Source organism: Streptopelia decaocto (genome assembly GCF_964273445.1).
Source record: "Streptopelia decaocto genome assembly, chromosome: 5".
NCBI lineage: Eukaryota > Metazoa > Chordata > Aves > Columbiformes > Columbidae > Streptopelia > Streptopelia decaocto.
The window spans coordinates 15,153,645-15,176,105 of record NC_138659.1 but is presented as its reverse complement, the minus strand read 5'-3'; the positions used below and the strand labels follow the sequence as shown (position 1 = coordinate 15,176,105).

The 22,461-nt window shown below is 42.4% G+C and overlaps 1 protein-coding gene across 3 annotated transcripts in view; it reads left to right on the top strand.

Annotated features, from left to right (window-relative positions):
• Nucleotides 1-18,557: 18,557 nt before the first annotated feature.
• The window catches only part of ZFYVE9 (zinc finger FYVE-type containing 9), a 60,192-nt gene continuing 56,288 nt past the window's right edge, over nucleotides 18,558-22,461 (top strand). For all 3 annotated transcript variants that reach the window (XR_014184196.1, XM_082054055.1, XM_082054053.1), the window contains exon 1: nucleotides 18,558-18,746. The gene's annotated coding sequence lies outside the window, so the exon portion shown is untranslated. The remainder of the gene's footprint in view (nucleotides 18,747-22,461) is intronic.

Genomic DNA, 22,461 nt, shown 5'->3' with positions numbered 1-22,461 from the left:
CAGCTAAGAGTGTCAGTAGGATGGAAGAAGTTGATATAAAAATAGCCTTTAACATACAATACAGACCTTGAAAAAATAGGGTTTGGGTGAATTTTTTTTTATTTTTTTTTTCTTTTTAACTTTGTTATGTAGGAATATTTGGAGAGTGCACAAAAATAAGGATGAATTTAGGACTGCACTGAAGTTGTACTGAAATATGTTGATAATTCACTAGTATTTGCCAATTTCCATGGGAACGAGGAGTTGCTATGACCGACCTCCCTTGCACCAGGATCTTCACAAATAATGTTTTGGATTTAGTGTGGACTAAATGAGCACTGGATGTCTTGGGGGTGATGTTAATTACTGGGCAATGTATTGATTGTGTTAATTACGGAGTGGTGTATTGCTGTTAACAGGAAGGAACTGAGGAAGTTACAACAGCACAGTAAATCTGTGCTATACGTAAGAGATGAATTCACACCTCTACTGAGGAATGTCCTAGGAAGGATTCCTCTGAGTTCCCCTGGAATCAGACTGCGCTGCTCCAGACAGTAGGGACGTGCAGAGGGGCTGAGCAAACCACCCTGTAGGGGAAGATGAGTGAATTCTTCCACTGACACTTAGGATTAGTCTTCCTTTATCTGAAGACAATATTGGTTTGTTCAACAAAACAGAGACAAGATTGTTCTGGAGATCAGGATTACACTAAATGACCCAAGTTTTATACTTGAGCAAATGAAGTGATGCAGAACAGAAGCACAGCACTGGCCATAGCAACTTTACCGAAGTGACAGCAGAAGTACAGGGAATGCTTATTCACATTCAACTGTTTGCTTTCCCATCAAGTAATTTTTAAAAATTATTTTTATTTTAATTCCCTACCCCTTTCAAAGGCCAGTTTGCAGACACTGAAGAGCTTTGTGGATTTATTCAGAAACACAGGGGCCACAGTGTCCATCAAGGATTCGGGTAGCCAAACTGAGCAAGTGAAGAAACTAATCCTAAAATCGGTCTTGCTGGTGTGCTTGGGTGGAAGGTCGGGTTGGTGTCTAGAGCAGGGTTATTGGGAACTGGGCTTTCACTTCAGACTCTGGCACTGTGTATTTGGCAAGAAAACACAGCCTTGTACATCTGCCAGTGCCCTGGTTTGCCTTTATTTCCAGAGTACTGTTCTACGTCCTGTATATAAGTGTATGTAAATTAATGAACACAAACCCTGGATGCTTCTTGGGAGGAAGGAGCTACATCTGTGCAAAGGGTATAAAAAGCTACTTCACTTCCACATGATAAACACATGCTATTTGGTGGGCTGTCAGTACTATTAAATACCCTCTCGCTAAACAACAGACCCACAGTTTGCTCAGATGCAGTTTTTTCTTGGCAACCTGGAATTTGTCAGTTTCTCAAATTTTAGGCAGCATTTCCTTGAACTTTGCATTGCAGATGGATTTCCTAACTGCTAATTTTGTTGCCTTCCTGGAATAGGAGGAGATTATCTACTCATTTGAGTTCTTGAAGTTGTTTTTGAAATTTTTTATGAAATATCTTCTAAGGCAAACATTGAAACAATTACATCCCAAGGCCTTTTGACCTTTTGATGCACATATCCCAGCTGAATAGAAGCAGTTATGCAACCCCTTACCCTTTCTTGCAACATACTTGCAGCAGCTATAGTAACCGCTTATGTTAAAAAGTAATATTAGAAAGTATTTAATGTATTTTTAGATTTTTTTTGTAATGAAACTTAGCTGACAAGATGGAGCCAGGGCTGCGTGATCAGCTTTCTGCAGACATTGGGAAATGCAGCACGAACTACATTTTGAGAACATCAGATCTGATTTTCAGGCCATGTGTGAAGCTGGAAATTTCCAAGCAATGCAAATTATTGCCACATGTAGATAAGTGAAGGCTTAAAATCTCAATAGATTATCAGCAGGGTACAGACATTTGTGAACCATGAGTGAAGTTCCCTGAAAGGCCTTCCCCAGTCTCAGCAGCCTACCCTGCTGCCAAGGGGGAAAGTCTTCTCCTTCCTTTGCTTTCCTAAGCACTGGGAGTAGCTGATGTCTGAAGCCATCTGGATCAGTTTGCTTATCTGGTTGTATTTTTTGTTGTTGTAAAATTAGTTTTCAGCTGGTTTTCAGCTCACCCTGCTGTTAAGGCTGACTGCACAGTTGTGCATGGTAGTACTGGCACCTGCTACAAGCTCAACCCTTCCTGACAGTTTGCTGCTTTTGGCTTTGCTGGCTGGTGAAGTTGCATCCTGAGCTGTGGTGGCAGCATTTGAACCTGCAGGTCCCACAGTTTGTTCTATGCGAGCAGGTGAAAGCTGTAGCTTTGGGACCCGTCTCGGTTGTCTTTGTCTTACCACCTGCCAGCTGGCTTTACATTTCTGTGAAATATATGGTCACCTCCCTTCAAAAGAAAAGCGCTCGTGTGCAGCCCTTCTGGGCAGGTGTGACACAGGTGACCACCATGAAGTGAACTTGAATACAGAATTTCCATTTTTATAACAAGACCTAATTTCAAATGGTTTCTGATACATGGTGTTTAATTGAAAATAGCTGTACTTACGAACAGCATTTTTACAGTCTCCAGGGAGCAATGGTGCAACTAAAGTTTCTTTTTTCATTTTGAAACATTTGCTCTGTTGCTGAAGACTCTGGTCTGCTCTGCGTGATTGGCAGTTTTAATTAGTGATGGCTTGCATTTTTGCATGTTTCTGAAAGAAATCAAATAAGCCCTAAAATAATTTTTACTTTGAATAAGGATTTTTTTCCTCTGTCTTAAGTTTCCTATAGCCTGCTCCCTCGGCTTGACTGAAAGACACCAGGTTTCCTCATAATCTGCTGCTGGATATTTCAGTATTTTGCTGAGATTTCGGTTTTGACACAAAAGTGATGTCAGTTTTCTGAAGAACAGGGAATGTGTTACATTTTCTAGTCTTTGCTATATCACCTTTCTCGCAGCCTCCTGATTTCTGTGTTGTTGTGAATTATTAACTTTTGAACACGGAGATACTATTACCTCTATCTCTTCTGTCCTTTGATTTGCAGAGTTGCTTTCATTGGCAGCGTGCACTGAGAAATCATGTTGGCCACTTCCAGCCCTGAAATTGTAATAGTTTATTCCATTACACAGTGATTTTCCAGCTCAGTTCTCCTGAGAACCTTGAAATGGGTTTTCCATAAAAATATTCCATCTGCTCTTTTTCTTTTAAAGGTTATAGTCAAATTGGAGGGGTAATCTAGCTCTCGTTTCTAGCGGTGTGTTTGTTCTGGTGATTTTGTTAAATTACAGAGGGTTTTTATAGTGCAGTCTGGGTCACTGAGAACTTGGTGACTTCTTTGAACAGGATTGCTTGTTCTTTGGGAGCGAGCAGAGATATATCACTCACATCTTAACTGATGGAAACTTTTGCATGAAAAATACATACACTCTTTATGGTTTTAATCTGCACAAGCACTCCATGAGTTTGCAGTAAGCTGTAATAAAAGACTTGGATGTCTTATCCCCCCCATATCCCCAATGGCTCACAGTACTATCGGGAATGTATACCAAGTACACGTTCCTTTGTGACTGCTAGTTTTGTCATCTTCCTTTCTCTACAGCTGTTGTATTGTTGGAGAAACAGTGCTGTTGAACTTGGGCTGCCTGATGTCACAGTTCGCTAATACTTTCAAACTGCTTGGGCCCTCTGGTTCGTTATGGTTCAGGATGGCCAGTATTTGTCAGGAAAGAACAAGTGAACAAGAGTTCACTTGTATTGAATAAACATGATGAGAAATACTTTTTGTTATGTTTTCTGCTCAGATGTTCATCTGTGTTAAAATTTGTCTGAGATGTGCCTTGGTTCAGTTTTTGCCCTTGTATGTTAACTCTTATGTAAGCTGAGATAAGACAGGTGATTAAACACTTGTCCTTAATTAGCCTTACCCTTGTAAGCAGTCCCTTGAAGAATTGCTGTGGGAGGTATTACATGTATTATCTATTTGCACAATAAAAACAAGCTTTAACAGTTCTTACCACCATGGTTAAGTAATCCTGTTAAAGCAAAAATATCTGCAGGCTTTATACTCAGAGCATCTCCTTGATTTCGTAAAACCAAGATAAAGGATAGATGTCAAATAACTTGTTTTTTTTCTTCCTCCTCTCAAGGAAGCAACTTCCTGCTGATGTGCTATTATTTACTGTGCCCTATTCTGTTGGCTAACATTGTGTTTAATCCTGTATTGCGGTCAAAATTGTTTTGAAAGGGTTCTGACAGTCTGAAATGGGTTACCAACCTTTTTTAGCAAACTCAAAACATTCAGCTGACTGACTAGTGACTTGCTGTTGTGGTTTAACCCCAGTGGGCCATTAAGCCCTGCACAGCTGCTTGCTCACTCATCCCCGGTGGGATGGGGGAGAGAATCAGAAGAGAGAGAAAACTCATGGGTTGAGCTAAAGACAGTTTAATAGGTAAAGCAAGAGCTGCACACACAAGCGAAGCAAACCAAGGGATTCATTCAGCGTTTCCCATGGGCAAGCAGGTGTTCAGCCATCTCCAGGACAGGTGGGTTCCATCACACGTAACGGTTACTTGGGAACACAAATGTCGCTCTGGATTTCCCCCTCTTCTTTGGCAGTAATTAAAACTTTCCTGTGTTATTAACACTGTTTTCATCACAAATCTAAAACATGGCCCCATACTAGCTATGATGAAGAAAATAAACTATCCCAGCTAAAACCAGCACAGTTACCAACCTGAACAACTTACAGACATCTCTCATTGAGATGATCAGGGCTTCCCAAGTGCTCTGACTCATAGCACTCTACAAAATCTCAATCATGTGATTTAGTAAGGCATAAATAAGCGTGTTTTTTTTCACAGGCTCAATTACACCCAGTGAAGCGCTGTCCTTTTGCTTGAGCAGGGAGTTGCCACACTGCTGTGAAGTCCAGACATTCCTGGGAGGACAGGAAGGTTTAAGCAGAGCCATCAAGGTCATAGGACAGGCAGAAGGAGCGTGTATGCTCATGACCCTGTCTCTCTACATGTGTACGCTTCCATGGGATTTAGCAGTGGGTTTTGTCAGTGACAGTGAGACCAAATGATTCCCTGTTTGCAGTCACTGGTGACATGACATGATCAAGATGAGCATGTGTCTGGCTTTTTTTGTTGTTTTTGTTTCCTTCTATGTGCTTGTGAAAGAGAAATGAGCTGTTGGGAAAGAGAGCACAACCTGCCTGGAATAATGAGGTGACTTGTATACCGCAAAGAGATCTTTACATAACACCAGTGATGTTATTGCTCCTTTCACTCAATTTTTCTTTGATTTAGTGTCAGTATGTCAATACTTGAAGGATTCCAGACTCATCCAGTTCAACACCACACCTGGCAAATAGGAATTTTAGGTATGTTTTTGTGAACAAGGAGGCTGGCACAGTCTGAAGCATTTGCTGAACCTGTGCAGTTGCAAGGGATGGAGTATTTTCCACCATTTGCGGTGATGGGTATAGCCAGTGCCAGTCCGGCCACTAATGGGTTGATGTTTGAATCTCAAGGGTTGTCAAATGCTCAAGGTAAGTGCTCATGGGAGAACACAGCGTGCAATTAATATTGCATCATCATAACTCCTTGTTAATGCTGTTTTCTGTAAAATCAAAGATGGCCCTTTTCCTGTGGAAGTTGTCATTTAAGGTATAGTCAAATTAATGGTTTTCAGTAATTGGAAATGGCAGTAAAGTGCATTTACAGGGCTCAGGGTTTCCTATAGAAATAGCAGTAGTGTTCTAGCATGAGAGGACACTGCTAACAGGATCCATCCGACACCTACTCCCTTTGAAACAGACGTAAAATTGCTGAACAGTCACCATTTTGTGAAAATTGCTGTGAGAGATTTCTCATCCTGGCAAAGTGAAGCACTTTTGTTTACTAGGCAGCTTTCATTTTCATGGCCTGTTACACTAAATGGCGTTTTTACCGAACTCAAGTATTTTCTTGATTGAAGTCTTTAGTAATAAAGAGCACTTTGAGCTCAGCTTAGAAAGCTTGTTCATTTCTTTCTAGTGTTTGAAGTCCCCTGCCTGTTGCATAAATTACAGGCCTAATGACCTCCCCGTAGTCCCACACCTAAATTATCTTGAAATTCAGCTTCTCATTCTTTCCAACCCCTAATTTGTTAATCACCCGGACACTGCCATGATCATGAAGCCATGAGCCTGCCACAATTCTGCTGAGTTCTCAGATTGCTTTCTTGCAGCCTTACCCTTTTTGATTCAGGCATTCTCCTTGAGGAATGCATTTTCATGTTGCCATATCACATAAAGTTCTAGCTCAGTTTTAGTTTGGTTTCATTATTCAGCCAAGAAACAGGATTTTCTTCCTCATTAGTAGTATTAAGATGCTCAACTTTTTGTAAACTATAGGGGGAGATATTTGCTCATCAGATTTTCCAGTGTGAGGCACTCCCTTCTCTTGAGGAAAAAACCCCAAACTTCTCTTTCTGGCTGTCCAGTAGAAGGACCATTTCTCATCATCAAAGAAAGAATGAGGGAGAGTGACCCTGCTGTTTTCATTTCAGTTTCAAGATGTTTGGCTTAATTCCACTTTTGGGCAATGTTCTTATCCTTTGATGGTCGGTTCAAGTGTGAGTTTTCTATCCAGTCTCCTCTCCGCTGTATTCTTCTTCTTTACTACAATTTATATCAAACTGTTACCTTATATAATTTATACAAAATCATTTCTTCAAAAAGACTGTCCTGTAAAGAGAATAAAGGATTCAGTGCCAGGTATGATAAATGGGTAAAACAATTCCATAATTTCCCAGGTTTATCCAACTATTATCTACAAAGATTTTTCTCTGGTGTCATATGTGTTACTTATTTTTGAAGAAAAAAACCCACCTTTTCTTTAAGACTTTTCCTGTATTGTAGCAGCCTGGAGGAAAGGTGCCAGGGACAGAGCCAGGCCATGGGCATAGCTGCACAGACCACAGTCACCTAAGGCTTCTTTTTTATAGCTCTTTTTAAATTATATCAATTTCAGAAAAATAGTTTTGAACCCACAAAAAAGTCATCATGTGAATATGATCTTCAGAGAGCAAATTAAATGGATTGTAACTGTCTTCCCCAGTGAATTTATGGTGTGGGAAACTTCATGTCAGTACAGCTGACTGCCTCATTTTTCAAAGTGTATCACTATGGGCTTTAGATTTTCAGTTAAGCTGTTGCTATTTAAAAAGAAGACTTCCATGTCATTTGTAAAGCATGTAGAAGCTGGAGGCAATTCAGCATTTTGACACTCTTAATTAACTGACGGCCTGTCATGAAAGTAGGTTGTAATTAAATGATATGATAATTTTGGCCATGCTGCTTTTCAAACTATTTTTATATCCCAGCATAATAATTCAGGGGGTGATGTCATGTCAGTATATGTGCTTCTCTGTCCTCAGTGCCTACTCAAGGATTGTTCATGGTTTGAAAAAGCTTTAAGAAAATAAATTCCAACCTCTTCTTGGTAAAAGAGGAAATGGAAATTTTAAAAATTTCCTGTCTTAGACTGTGACCTGTCATCCTGTTGGGGTCTGGGAAGATGATGTGTAATGTGTGACAACCCGCATGTCCTGTAAGAGATACACATTCAGAGATCTACAGGGTTTCTAGGGCAATCCAGTTGGGTTTGTGAAAAACAACTGGAGAAAACAAGAGTAATTTTGTTGGCTATAGAGCCTCTGCCATGTTTGTTCTGGGGTATTGCTAATGAGTAAGACTGGATTTGAACTTGGCCCAGGATATTTTTGATTAATGAAGATTATGCTGTCTTCAAGTAGAGGAGAGGGTGTTGAAATGGGAGTGCTTTTACTGGGTAAGCAAACACAGTTTTATGGAAGTATTCCAGGATGATGGTGTTACTGTTCAGAAAAGAGTGGGATTTGCCAGAAGCCAGTAATACCCAGTGCATTTTGAGCCAGGTTCTTTTGATGCCCGTTTTCTGATGTGCTGCCCTGGGGAAATTTGCCGTCTATTCATCTCTTCAGTCCTTTAATAATATCCCTTGAGCCATCATAATGCTGAATGCCGTGACTGAGATGTTACTATGAATATGCTGAAGATCCTTGCTTGGTGTGCAACGAAATGATCTTCAGGGAATAAGTGAAACAAAAGCGTGTGTAGGATATCCTTTAATTCAATGAAGAATGTGGGTGGAGAAGCATTTGAAATTAACAAGATGCTTTGGGTTTTTGTTAATACTTTGAATACTTTAGGGTGTACTTAAACAAATCTCTGTATGTGCATGTGGAAGGTTTCACTGTTTGAAGAGCTAATGAAAGGAGGAGGAGCCCATGTTTTTTAACCATCTTCTTCTCTACCTGCCCTCTGTTGCACCCTCCCCTGAGATATGGGTCCTGTGCTGGTTCTGATAGGGGAGAAATGACCACACAAAGAACTCCATACTTATGCATGGGTGACCAACAAGCCACCTGCTGCTAAAAGCACTACAGTGGCTGCCGATGCTGCTGTGCCACACCAGTGACAGTCACTTGCAACTTTCTCCTGCAATAGTCATCAGTCACTTCTTTCAAGTGTGGTTGAACTTAAGCAACAAATTTCTAAATTGTTCAAAAGAAGAGGAAGATGTACTTGCATCTGCAGCACAGATCTGTGAGCCTTTCCTCTTTAAAAGACTTCACTTAAAAAAATTGTGTGCACAAAAGGTGGTGGTTTTGATGCCCATCACAGCCACTGTCATTAAGAAGCAGAGTGGAAAAGATCAATGTGACAACAGCAGATAACCCAAGACTGTGCTGCAAAAGTAGTGCCTGCTGGATTCCTTCAAGAATAAAATCCCTTTTGCTGGAGTTTGACTCTGTGATGCATTGAATGATTTAATTACAAAAACCATGAACTGGAGCTTGAGAGTCATGTATGTCCATGCATAGCAGTTATTCATTTATCTCCAGCACAACAAAGAAGGGAAATGCTTAAGATAACAATGAGCCAACAACATCCACTGCTTCCTTTCAAGTAAGTCTCAGTTCCTTTCTAAAGAAAACCCAGCTCTTCCTTTGAATCCAGAAAGACCTGAAGAATAAATTAATATATACATATTAGATCAAACACTTCACATAAACATTGAAAGAAAAAATATATTACAGATAAAGGTTTATACTTCTGTTTACTTACATCCCCAAAAAAGCCCCTCAAACAACAAAACCAGCCATACTGGAAATACGTAACTGCATGTGCATAGACATGTTGGCAACTTTACGTGTGGGTTGAAGACTTTTTCTGAAATCTATTTCCTACCTCAACCAGAAGCTCTGAGCTCCATGTGAGACATGTGCTCTCCCTGTTCCTGCTGCCCCTTATTCTCTGCCTTCCTGTGCCCTAGGACTCGCTCAACTCCTTCCCTCTGTGTCCTCCCGTCTCCTACCGAGACCAGCAGCTTTGTCTCTCGTCCCTCAGGTTCACAGACCTGCAGATCTGGAGGAACTGGTGATGGAGGAAGGTATCGAGAATAAATTATATTGTAGTACACTCTCTCAGGGCCCCAGTGCTCCGCACTGATGTCTGTAAAGCCATCCCACAGAGATGGGATGTGTCACAGTTTGGAGCTGCTCTAACAGCATACGCTATACAAAAAGTCAGAAGTAGTAGTTTCTGACCTTAACCTGCTTATTTTTTCTGTTCCCACCTTGGTCTTCAATTTATGTTTAGGTGCCTCTCACACCTAAATCACAGGTTAGTTGAGGTAAGAAATCACAGAATGGTTGAGGTGGGAAGGGATCTCTGGAGGTTTCTAACCCCTGCTCAAGCAGGGTCAGCTGGAGCAGGTTGCCCAGGACCATGTCCAGTGGCATTTTGAGTATCTCCAAGGATGGAACCTCCACAATCTCTCTAGGCAACTTGTGGCACCGTCACAGTATTGTTTTTCTTATATTTAAGGTGGATTTCCAGAATGTTAAATGCTTTTGACAAAAGCAATTTAAAGCCGGCACTGTTCCAGCAGGATGTGCTAGCTTCTAGGTTTGACCATCCAAGAAGAAACACTGATTTTTCAGCTGGTCTAGTGCACGTGTGGATAGCTCTGCTTGCTGTGGTGTAACTGTTCTCCCTGCAAGAGAGGGCAGTGCCACCAATGCTATGATGGTGCTTCTCTAACAGGTGACAGGGCCCTCTGAGCTCTGGCCAAAGCCCTCAGCCTGGCCATGAAGATACAACTGAGGATCTAGGAGCAGAAAATGACACTGTATAAAGATGCAGAGAAACTTGTGATTTACAGAGAAATTGAAAATGTCATAATTTTTGCAGAACAAAGATGAATCAGAAGGAACATAGTGAAAATAAACAGGATAGAGGATTAAATTGAGAAAATAAAAATGATTGTTCCTATAGGAGAAAAAAAGGGCACTATGTTGTATTTACATTTGATGAAGGAAAATACTTTTAAAGTACCACAATTGGTGCATGGAACTCACTGTTACAAGATATCACACAGATTTAAACAGGACTTAAAAAGGATTAGATTTTTCTGTAGAAAATGTGAATGTTCCTTTATAATAGATCAGTCCAACAATGTACTGATTTATTTAATTTGTAGACTGAATTTGTAAAAAAATCTGACAACGTTTTTGGTCATAGAATATAGTCATGTTAAAGAAACAGATGAAACTCACATCAAAAGTTACCATTTCAACATTCTTAATAATGGTTTATTTAATAATACCGATGTTTATATGATTTTTCAGTTTGAAATACTTTTGTACTATTTAAAATCAAGTTTGAATTGTAGGGTTTGATTTCTTTAAAATTGCTTTGTTCCTAGAGCTTTCCTTGCATCTGAAGCGTTGACATTCAAGGGGAGTGGGTTTCGGTTCACAAAAAGAGTCATTCAAAAATCCTCCACAAAACATCCTCTGTGCTGGAGTTTGCTGGTGGAATTCCTTTCTGAAGTGTCTGATGGGGTTTGTTCTCAGCCAGCATGTTGAATAAGTCTTGCCTTTACGAGAGAGTGTGTTAAGCACTAAGTACGTTCAGTGAAGCCCACACAAATGCTTGAGACTGTTATTATGTAGACCTACTTCATGAGCTTGTAAGCTCTCTTGTAGGCTCATATCTGGTCTAGTTTTGGAGAATCTCAGTTTAAGAATCACCTGTTCTTTACCCTTCTGCTTCCTATTGGCCATGATACATTGGGAAAGTGCACATGGCTTTTTAGAAAGGGCTATCAACAGCTCAGAAACTTATTTCTAGAAACTTTGACTTGTGCTGGTCCCTCCTGCCTCATCAATATATCATACTTAAGGCAGATTTTTTTAAACCAAACTGGCATGAATTATGACTTTTATCCAAACAATTAGAATCTCAATTCTCCTGTCTTCCACCATCCTCTGGCACGGCTTCAGCGTTAATCATGGAGTACTATCATCTTTGAAAGATGGAAGATTTTGTATGATTGAGGAAATCAATATCATCACAGCCAAGTGATATCCCATTATACATGGGATAGGATGTAAAATCAGGAGTTCTATGATTCCAGTCCAAGCTCTTAAACACATTTTTGAGGAATATGGAGCAGGTTCCTTAATCTTTACAGGGAGACTAACAGGTCTCAACTTTTAGATCTTCAAATGGAAAATGCATATTTCTCAGCATTTTAGGAAGATTAAGCTCTCTAGATGGAGCTAATCTTTCAAACTCCTATTCATTTTTGGATCTCAAAAGTCTTTTGTTTCAGTGAACCAGAAAGCACATATTTAAGTGATAATTTCATATCTTCCAAATGACAGTTTTTCACGTAATCATCATCATAACACTTTTCATAGGAGACTCTCTGGTTTCACAGACCTTCAGAAGGTCTCATGCAATACTTACTCATGCTGTAAATATAACTACTTCTACTGTACACACACACACAGAGGATCAGATGGGTTAAATGTCACTCAGCAAACAGCTAGAGAGTTGAACCTGTTTCTCCCGATTCCAAATCCTGGCGGGTTTTTTGTTGCTGAGCACAGACATGTTCATCTGGAACACCCTCACAAATACTCAAACCCCATGGGTATTCACTAAAGGCATTTCCAGCTTCCAGCCAGACCAGGAATGTAATTAGAAAGGTACTTAAGCATTACCAGGGCTTCCAAATACAGATTAATAGCAAAATAAACAATAAGAATGAAATGATCCAAATGTTTATTGTTTTCTTGTTAACAAGGACTACTAAATCCTGTAATGTGACTTCTTGCTTAGCAGAGGTTATCAAATTACCCAAGGATCACATCTCTGTCTCAAATACAGAGTCCAAATGACAACCCTTGAAAAGTCACCCTCTGAGAATTAGGAAAATAGCTCTTGTTTGTGCATGGATTTGTTTCTTTGCACTCTGACCTCTTCCTTGCCAAAACCCTGAGCCCTACCATGTCCATGATGACCCTCCTAACGCAGTGATCTCTACTTCCACATTCCCTACAATGCTCCCAGGCTGAAACAACATATGCTGGGAGTAACACAGCAGTGTGTGTGTATCTCCTGAGCAGCCAGAGCACCCAATGATTCACAAACTGGCTGCTGCCGCGCTGAATATGTATCATACCAACTGAGTTGGACTTGCTTTAGCTCGCCCTCTCTGTGTCTGGCCGCGAATTGCCATAAAACTTGCAAGAACTTAACTTCCTTTCACCACATTTTCAGCTGTGGCAGAAACTGGCCAAGAGATCCTAAAGATAAGGGAAGGAGAAAGGAGAAGACAAGCAATTTAATTGAATAAGTGTTGTTTTCTTATGAAGTTTGGGCTAATAAGCTAAAATGGGTGCCAGAGGGAGAGAAAAACTAAAAATCAAGATGCAATTAAAGTCCAAAGCTCTTGCTCAAGCTCATATAGAAGTTTAGCAGAGATACAGACACAGATCTTTTAAAGCCTCTGGGCTTTAAAATATGTCTAGAATATGGAGATAAAAGCGATGGATGTTTCAAGATGTAGTTGACATAGACAGTAAAAGAAGTTATGCCCCCTTTTAAATGCACAACCTATGTGAACTTACCATTGGAGAGGATTAAATGACATCATTTTGTTTTTTCACTCCTAAGAATACATGGCATGTTTAAAATTTAAACTGGGCAAAATCAGAATACATATTCAGCATGGAATGACTCTAAATGGATCCATCCAACAGCATGGCGACCTAGCAGGTATTTTTCTTTTCTAGAGATTAAGTCATATCTGGTGGAAAATGCATCATAGATTAATTAAGTGGCCATGTATTAGTGGCTTTATAGTATGACTCACTAAATACCGAGTTAACCTTAATATAGGATTGTGATGATATTTAGCTGAGCATTTGTATTGATTCACATTGTTCTGATGCAGGTAGTACTTGAGTAAAATGGATGACACCTGCACAAAATTTAGAAAAATCAAAGATTCAAGGTTGATGAAGTAATAAAGATGTATTAAGTCAGACACCACAGGAGCTGGACTAATCACTCAGCCAGTAGAGGGCAAAATCACGACATTGTAATAATGTTCATTGCTGGTGTCTTTGGAAGAGTTTTTTTTTTTTTTTACAACAGAAACTGGTTAAATGATCACTAAGCACTTTACTAGCAGTGGTGATAGGAATTAACATTTAGAGCATTGTTTCTGTCGGTGTGACATGCAAGTGGTTACTAACAACCGTACGGAAAAAAACCAGTATTTTATTCCATGGAACTGTGACTAAAAGTTTGAGTCACCCAAGAGGTTTGGACGCTGAGGTTCACAGCACGAGACTTTTCTACTGGAGATCTTGCATATCAGTAAAAGGCTGAGTGTTCATATCAGGAACTACACTGGGAAAGCAATTAACATTTTGCTGACAGGTTTCATAATTGTTTGATGACACCAGTTCAGACCAGGAGACTCCAAAATGTTTTAATCAATGCCAGATTCTGGAGAGGTCCAAAGCCTCACCTATTATCAAGCCTATTATCAAGCATCTATTATTTGCTCCCACAAAAGCTCCCACTCCACTGTTCATCAATCAGAGGTGGGTCAGCTTTGGTATGGACCTGAGAGACTGTTTGGCAAGAGCAAGATGAGAAACCTGCCTATGACAGTGGCTGGGACCAGATGCCAGAGGAAGATTTTAGTAGCAGGATAATTGTAGAGTCACACTTGTCAGGAGTAACCTCCCAGCTTGCAGCAGTGTATGTCTCTCAGAGTTCTTGAGTGAGAAATGCTGTCTTGGTGTGCAATATGCTTCAAAGGATTTGCCTTCTGTGAACTTGTCCACCCAACCCTTCAACCCGCGTAAACATGGCCATCCGCAGGGCTGCTCCATCATGTGCTGAGGAACACATGATCCGTGTCAGATGATGCTGAAAGGGATGACAGGTTGTTACTTAGTGCCCAAGGACATTGACTTCTGCATAGACTAGTAACCAGCATCCACAGCTGTTGTCACAGGGTTGTATCTCATGGGCAACAGAATTAAAGGACTGAACTCCTGCTTGTCCTAAAATATAATTTTTGAAAGCTCCTGATTTTGACATTTCCAGTGCTGGAATATCTAACTTGTTCCTTCCTTAAAGTGTCTCAGTAATTAATTTACCTTCACTGGTAGAAGACTTCACCAGGAAGGTGAACACATCTGCCTTTAGCATACAGTCACTGAATTTTGGAAGTACTTAAAACCTGTGATGGAGGCACCCCTTTACCTTCTTTTTTTGACACTCAAATAGACTGAACATTTTCACTTTCAATCTAAATAATTCTTATTGCTCTTTTCTGAACCACTGATTTTTCAGCTTCTATTAAGGAATTAAGGGATTTGGATATCAGACTTCAGGAACAGTTGGGATAGTACCAGAAAAATAAATAAAGACATATTTATATATTCTCCTGATTATAAAACCAAGGATTGCATTAGCCTTGGCCACAGCAACACACCACCTGCTCACTTTCTTCTATGTGATAACTCTCGAGGTTTTTGAGCACTAAGTTGTCAGAGCACAGATTTTCTCATCCTACAATCATGGTCTTTATTCTTTGATGCATGTTTTTCATTTGGCTGTACAGAAATGCATATTACTTATTAACAAGCTGGCTCAGATACTTTACATCAGGACTTGTTATTTATCAATCCCTGGTGCTTACATCACTTTCAAACTTTGTAAGTGATGATTTTATGCTTTCCTTAGAGCCATTACTATCAACACATTATGGTGTAGAACTAATTGCTATAGGACCCAGAAACATGTTATTTGATGATGACTTCTTATTTAGCTACTTTGCAAATGTCAGTTAGGTAGAACTCGAACATTTAATATGTGCTGTGATGAGTCTGTATCATTCTGGCTTCTTAATTAAAATACTGCAAGTTAACAAAACACATATTTTGCAGACCTGCTTACCTTGATCAACCAAATCTGCAATGCCATTAAAAAATCAAATTATTTTGGCAAGATTTATTTTCCACATCAATTTGCATTTATTGTGTTTCCATCCTTTAATTATTTTTTAATCAAGTAATGTAGATAATGTTCCATTATATTACCCAGAATTCTTGTCAGGCTGGCAGGTCATAATTACCCTGGTCACCTTGTTTACCCTTTAAAAATATTGGTACAATATTTCATCCAGTCCTGTGGAACTTTAACGGTGTTCCAAGATTTATTGAAAATCAACGTTAATGGTCTAAAGATACTCTGTGCCAGTGCTTTTAAAACTTTTGGATGCGAGTTACCTAGACCTGCTGATGCCCAGCTTTATTAGCTTCTGTTTAACATCTTCCTCAGTGCCTGTTGTAATGGAATGTATTTCATCATCTTCATATAATATTTGTATATCATCTGGCTCTTCCCCAAATACAGACCAGAAATAGTTGTTGAGCTCTTCCGCCTTTCCTACATTATCATTAACAGTTCTACTGTTTCCATCTAGTAACAGGCTGAAGCCATTAATAAGCTTCCTTTTTCCCCACATTTCTGCAGGTTTCACCAGGTAGTTAAAAATCCTATTTGTCCTGAACTCTGTTGTTCATAGATTACTCTTGTATCATTTTGAATGTTGTACCAATTGCCTCTAACTCCTAGCTCCCAGTGTACATACGCATCATTGTATTGACCATGTAACTCCCTGCTGTCCCCATCAACCAGGGCATCTCGTAGCTCCCCCTCACCTTTCTAACCGTGGTCTTCTCACCCATTTTCCAGTTGCCTGCCTCTTGCAAGTTGGAGTGTCCTCTTCCATACGGTCTCCTTCCTGCCTCTTCCTTGATACCTTCTCATAAAGAGCTGGGCAAAGATGGTAAAAGACTGGGAAAAGTGGTGATAAATGCAATAGTAAATGTCTGTGCTGTCATGTGGGGTACTATTAGGTTTGATTTCTTATCACAATGCTGTAGAGCTCACTGATGTGAGGCTGAAGTACATGGAAGACCTGAAGATAATTTTTTGAAAATTTGTAAATGACACTTGCACTGACTGTACCAAGTCATGGTTTATGTCTTACAGCCTGGCTGGTGCTTGGGATTGAAATCATTGATTTGGTTTGTTTATAGTGTTTCTTACTATCCATTCCCAAATGTTTCCCATTTGGACACTAGCAGAGGGAGCACACTGAGAACACAGGACGGACAATCTCCCTGCTTTAAGCTCAGGTGTCTGGCACCACAACTGCCCAGAGCAGCAACTTGAGTTTTGCGGAGTTCCTGCCCCTCTGGATACATCTTCATTGGGAACAGTCATGTGGCATCCCAGATACAGACAAGTACCAAGAGAGGACAGGGAATGAGACCATGTCCTATCACCTTAACTCATAGAGATGTTTCCCATCACTCCTAACTCCTTTTTTGAATGTTTCCATGAGATGGTCTTCTTGCAAAACAGCCAACTATGATATCCTTCAGGTAAAAACTCTCAGTGTTTGGTGAGAAAACATTCAAATGAACGGCTGTATGCAGAGCAGTTAAAAAACAAAATTACAGCAGTGATATGCCTCTGTGAGACATATGTAGATGGCGAACCCATGTGCTTGCATGCATTTGGCCAGAGGGCATGAAGTGTTACCGTTGCTCGCCCTTTAATTTATTTCCTTTTTGCTTGTCAGGCATACTGTGTGTTTAGTAGTCTGAGGTGTCTCATGAGAATTGTTTTGAGGATAGTAATTGTGTACTGGACTGATCTGAACTTGTCATCTGTGCTTTACAAGCATGACACCACTAATTGCTAAAGAGATAGCAAGTTGAGGTTAACCGGGAACACTTTATGGGAGAAAATAAATTCCATCTCCATTAACGTGCTACTACCAGCTATGATTGATTAGCATTTTTTATCTCCTCAGCTCTTTGCTTATGGATTGATGATTCAGTTGATTGGGAGTACCTTGTATTTTCTGCTTGAAAAGCACATAGTTCTACCGGAATCAATGAATAAACATTAAGTGCTTCCCTTTCATTTCAAGTGGGATGGGCTGACGCTCCTGGAGCAAGGAGGCCTAGATTTTATCACCGGAGCTCATTACACCGTATTCACTGCCACATGCACCAAGTTAATAGAGAAGCCTAACCTGGTGGAAAGCGACAGCCTGCAAGCGCGAAGCCCTGAGGAGCGGGAATGGCGCTACAACTGCCTTAGCAGCACCACGCTCGCCTTTCCCTCCCTTCTAGGGGTGACATGGCGCTCTGCCGCGGCTCTGAGGAGGCCAGAGCGCTGTCCGAAGGTGAGGGGAGGGCAGCTCTTCCCCCAGCGCGGGGTGAGCGGTTCCTGAGGGGGAGCCGAGCCGGGGTGTGTGAGGGGAAGGGGAGGCCGGCAGCGGTCGCGCGGGAAGGCTGAGGCCGCGGGCGGGGCCGGGCATGAGGTGGGCGTGAGGCGCCGGTGGGGCCGCTGCCCTGCGCCCGGGAGGGGGCGGCTGTGCGCGCTGGAGCCGCGTACGGCAGCCCGGGGCTGGCGGGACCCTTCACACCCCTCGCCCCGTCGGTCGCGCAGCACCGCCGCAAGTAGTAGGGAGGAAAGTGACATTTCCTCAAGTTCCCGAGTCTCTGCAGCCAGGCGGGGAATGGTGTCCCGCGACATAAAACATGAATGGCTCCCAGTCGCGAGTCCTTCTGTGTGTAGGTGCAGTTGCAGCCGGTTGCGGGTACCGCTCCCGGCGCAGGGCGCACCCCCGGGGCTGTGCGGCCGTCCGTGTCCCGCGCGGTGCCCGGGCAGTGATAGGTGCCTTCCCGCGGCGTGGGCAGCGCCTCCCGCAGCCCCTTTGCCGGGCTGTCCGCCGCTGAGTTGCGGCGTCTCCCGGTGCCGCCCTCCGTGTGTGTGGGCGGGAGGCCCTGGCCGCGGGGCCGCGCTGCTGGCCCGCAGGCTCGGCGGGACCCCGGGCTGGGAGGGCCGAGCGGTCAGGCTCTCTCTTCGGCGCTGCGGTGCGTCCCCCTGTGCCGGGCGACTCCTGCTTTCCGCCCCTGACTCCCGGCGGTAGGCGGCCGGGCCGGAGGTGGCTGCGCGGCCTGCCCGGCCCCCCACGCCGCGGGGCGGGGGTGCGGCAGGCTCCGCACTGCCTCCCCGGCGGTGCCGCAGTGCCGTGCGCTGCCTCTGGGGCCGGCCAGGGGGCGCTGGCTGCCGGCAGCTGCGGCGGCCTCGGCCGCGGAGCCAGCGAGCGAGCCCGGCTGGCAGGCGGCGAGGGCGGGCGCCGGCCTCTCCAGCGCTCGCGGGGCTGCGGGGCCCGCCCGGCAGCGAGAAGCGGCGGTGGAGCGCGGCCCCGGGGGATCTCCCTCGCCATGCAGACCCGGCGGCGCCTGCTGCCTCCCGAGGTGAGTGAGCGGCGCCCAGCCCTCCGCCCCCAGGCCCAGGAGGCCGGGGTATCCCCCTCCCCAGGCCCCTGCCGCCCGGAGCGAGGCCCCGCGGGCGGGCGGGGAGGGCTCGGACGCCTCAGCGGAGCCGCCGTGTCGCCGACACCACCCCGGCTGCGGTCCTGGGGGCTCGGCGTGACCCCTCACCCCGCCGCCCTTGTCCCCCGCACGCCGCCCAGGGGAGAGGCTACGATCGCCCCTCAGCCCTCCCCGTCGGCGAGGCCGGTCCTGCGAGCCCCCTCCCCGCCATTCCCCTCCGCCTGCGGGTGCCTGGAGCGGGGACGCGGCCGGGGCACCTTCCTCCCAGCGCCGCAGAAGGGGAAAGAGCTCTCGCCGCCATCCATCGGGGCTCCCCCGGGACCCCCCGTGTGCCGGTGCGGGGCAAGGCGAGGCTGTTCCCGGGCACCCGGAGCCCGCGGGCGGCTCTGGCGGCCGGCCCGGCCCGGGGAGGATTCCTGTTTGCATGTCGTGCCCTTTTTATGGCCTGATCTCCGCTCTCCTCCCCGGGCAGGGAATGTTACTTGCTCATCGCGATGTGTAACAAGTCACTCCTGCAATGGTGGTGGTGCTGGGGGGGGATGGGGCGAGCGGGCGGGATGCGTTTTATAACATCTCTAATTACGTGGAACTGTGGTCACGGCTCACTCTAAGAATAACTGGCACTCTTGGCATGTCAGAGTTTTTTGCAGGGGTGGGTTAGTTACTTGCTCGTAAATGCTACGGTTAAGTAGGTGCATATGATGGAGGGTGGCTGAAGAACCGTTTTTCTCTTGTTAACCAGACTGAGAAACAAGTATCAGATGGGAATTGATAGATCTTATGTTTTCCTGCTAAATATCTTGTTTATTTATGGACAAGATATTCCTGATCATTTTGTGACAGAGGTTTTTCTGTAGGGTTTAATTTTTACGCTTACTTTCATTCAGTTATTTTCATTAGAAGCTGACTGGATATGGAACTCAAATTCCGGCAATCTTTTCATTAAGTGTGTTTGCATTAGATCAGAATTCCTCAATAACACTACCCTCAATATTTCAGTCCAGGCTGAATGCAAAACTGGAAGGGGCCCTGTATAAACAAGTAAAATAATAGAAAAAAAGATGCTCCACTTGAATAAAAGCTTTTATTTTCTTTGGGCAGCATTTTACTGACTAGACAATGTTTTAAGACATTGTAATTAACTTTTATTAGTGGACCATTTTGGATTGCATGGAACAAATTCAGATTTTAGATACACCTTCAGTGGTTGAAATGACACCAAAATCCTTTGTTACTGCCTGAATGCAGCAGTGCACTTCTTTTTATGAAGTTACGGCATGTGATCTAAAACGAGAAGAACAATCTCCTTGACCCAAGAGTGACAAAATTAAAGATCTCTTCAGAGGTTTGGGGAATCTGAAATGGAAGCTGAATAAGGCTCAAAAATCTCTAAGCAAGCCTCCCTCTATTCAAGCCCTGCTCTACCCCTAACAAGTCACCATGTTCTGGCAGATTGTGATTGATTCTCTAGTTGTCCATTGCTTTATGGTGCCTTCTTTACTGTGTGAAACAGGAAGAAAAACACCCCAAAAGTGCCGTGCTGAGTCCTGATATCGAGTGCTCTTTTTGTGTGCTAGCTTTGAGTCAGTTATTAGACTGGGGATTAAATACTTTCAAACACACATTTTGGGATCTGAGGCCTGGGGCTAAGGCTGAGATGAAATACGTTTTTTGGTGGTTTTTTGTGTGTTTGGTTTTTTTTTTTCAGTTTGGCTGTGATTGTCTCAGGGAACAAAGGTAGAGACTGAACAAAGATGCAGTATTAAAAACTTGTGGCCGAAGAGTGATAAGCTTTTCATGTCTGTTGCTGCCTGTCCACTAGCTGTGCAAACTTGAGCAGAAAATAGCTCGCTAGTTTTCCAGGCTGCCTATAAAAAATTACCTGGAAATTGTTTCGCAAAAGGATTAAAGTGAAGCTTTACTTTTGAATACAAGTTGTCTGAAATCAAATAGATTTTGGGAAGAAGTTGTGTATTCGTGTATTAGTGATCAGAAAGATCTTTTTGATGCACTAAGCTGAGAATCTGCCAAATAAAAGTGAATTTATTGACGGAAGATCAGGTGAGGGGTAATAGTTTCAGTGCACAATTAGTCTGTGTGCTGATGAATCAAGGATCTTTTCCAGAACATTGTTGGAAGACACCAGTAAATTAATAGACTACTTTGAAAGTTTTATATAAAGGCTACTGTTTATTTTTTCTGATGTGATAGAGATTGAAGTGTCTAAAGTAATTGCAAGATGGCCTGCTTTAGAGGTCTATTTGTGATTCTCTATGAGGCTTGAACTTTGAAATGAAATGTGAACTAACATGCTGGTTTCTCTCCTGTTCTTTTTCTGAGGCATTGAGAAATGTGTTGGTACAATAATACTGAAAGTTTGCAAAGCTGTTTGTATTGATAACAAAAGTATAGTCAAGAGTAAATGACTGAAAGTAAGTTAAATTATTGAGTTTTAGGTGACAGAAACAGCCTTTACTTCTGTGTTGGCTTTATGTGTCGGCTACATCTTGCAACACTGGGAAAATTACATCAATTAATGTAAATGGGTGGGAACTTTTAAAAGATATATCAAGGATCTTTCATTGACATAGTAGTTTCTACTTAAATTGGAGTTCAGGATACATATTCATACAAATCTATTTGACTAGCGACTACAGCAAAACATGCTATATAGTTGTCAAAAGAATAGCACACTGAAAAAACAGTGTGATAAAAAAAATTACCATTATCATAATACCAAATATATATATATATAAAATAAATACTAATGCTTTTTATTTTAGAGATATAAATGTTTCTATTTTTACAGATAAAGTACTTTCCTACTTATTGTTTGGTTGGCTGGATTTCACTTAATTGAAACTAACACAATTTCTTTTTCTTAATTTAGCTATTAAGATTCTTTTTAGACATTGAACATTTGTAGATTTTTTTAAGGTGCCCTGTTAAATCTTAATGAGTGTAATTCTTGGCTAGTTTTTGTGGGAAGGTATGAGTGTGAGTGTCATACCTAGGGAATTAAACTATGTCATTCATTTGAATGGTAGTTTCTAGAGAAAATTACAAGACATTGCACATCCCGGGAACTTTCTGTTGGGATTAATGGAATGCTGCACTCAGTGCTTTTGTCTTTGACAGGTATTTGTTTCTGAATGTGCCTTGTGATGCTTTTTTCTCTCTTTTACATCATACACACGTGGAGTTTGGGATATTTAGGAATGCTGCTATTCAGACTGCCATAGCAGACAGGTGGAATAGGAAAAATACTTTTAAGGCGAATTTATATGTATTTTTTTCACTGAATCTTTCCACTGTTGTTTATTACTGGAATACCATTGTATTGCTAGAAGAGATAAGTAGAAATGTGTAATCTTGATACGTATTTTTCAGAAATAACAGTCCACCAACTAGTACATCAGCATCAAACAGGCTGAAAGGTGAAATCTATAAAAGGGGCACTTAACTGTTTTGAAGGTCATTCCTAGAGAAATCTAATTAATTAAAAATATAGGTTAAAGACAAACAGTGCGTGGCCAGGAGCTCGTGGCTGACAACACTGGGTAGATTGATTGTTCTATGTTCTTTCATCCAGATCTGCTCAAGTGGGAGCTGACTCAAGGAAGCAAGTCCAGTCCAT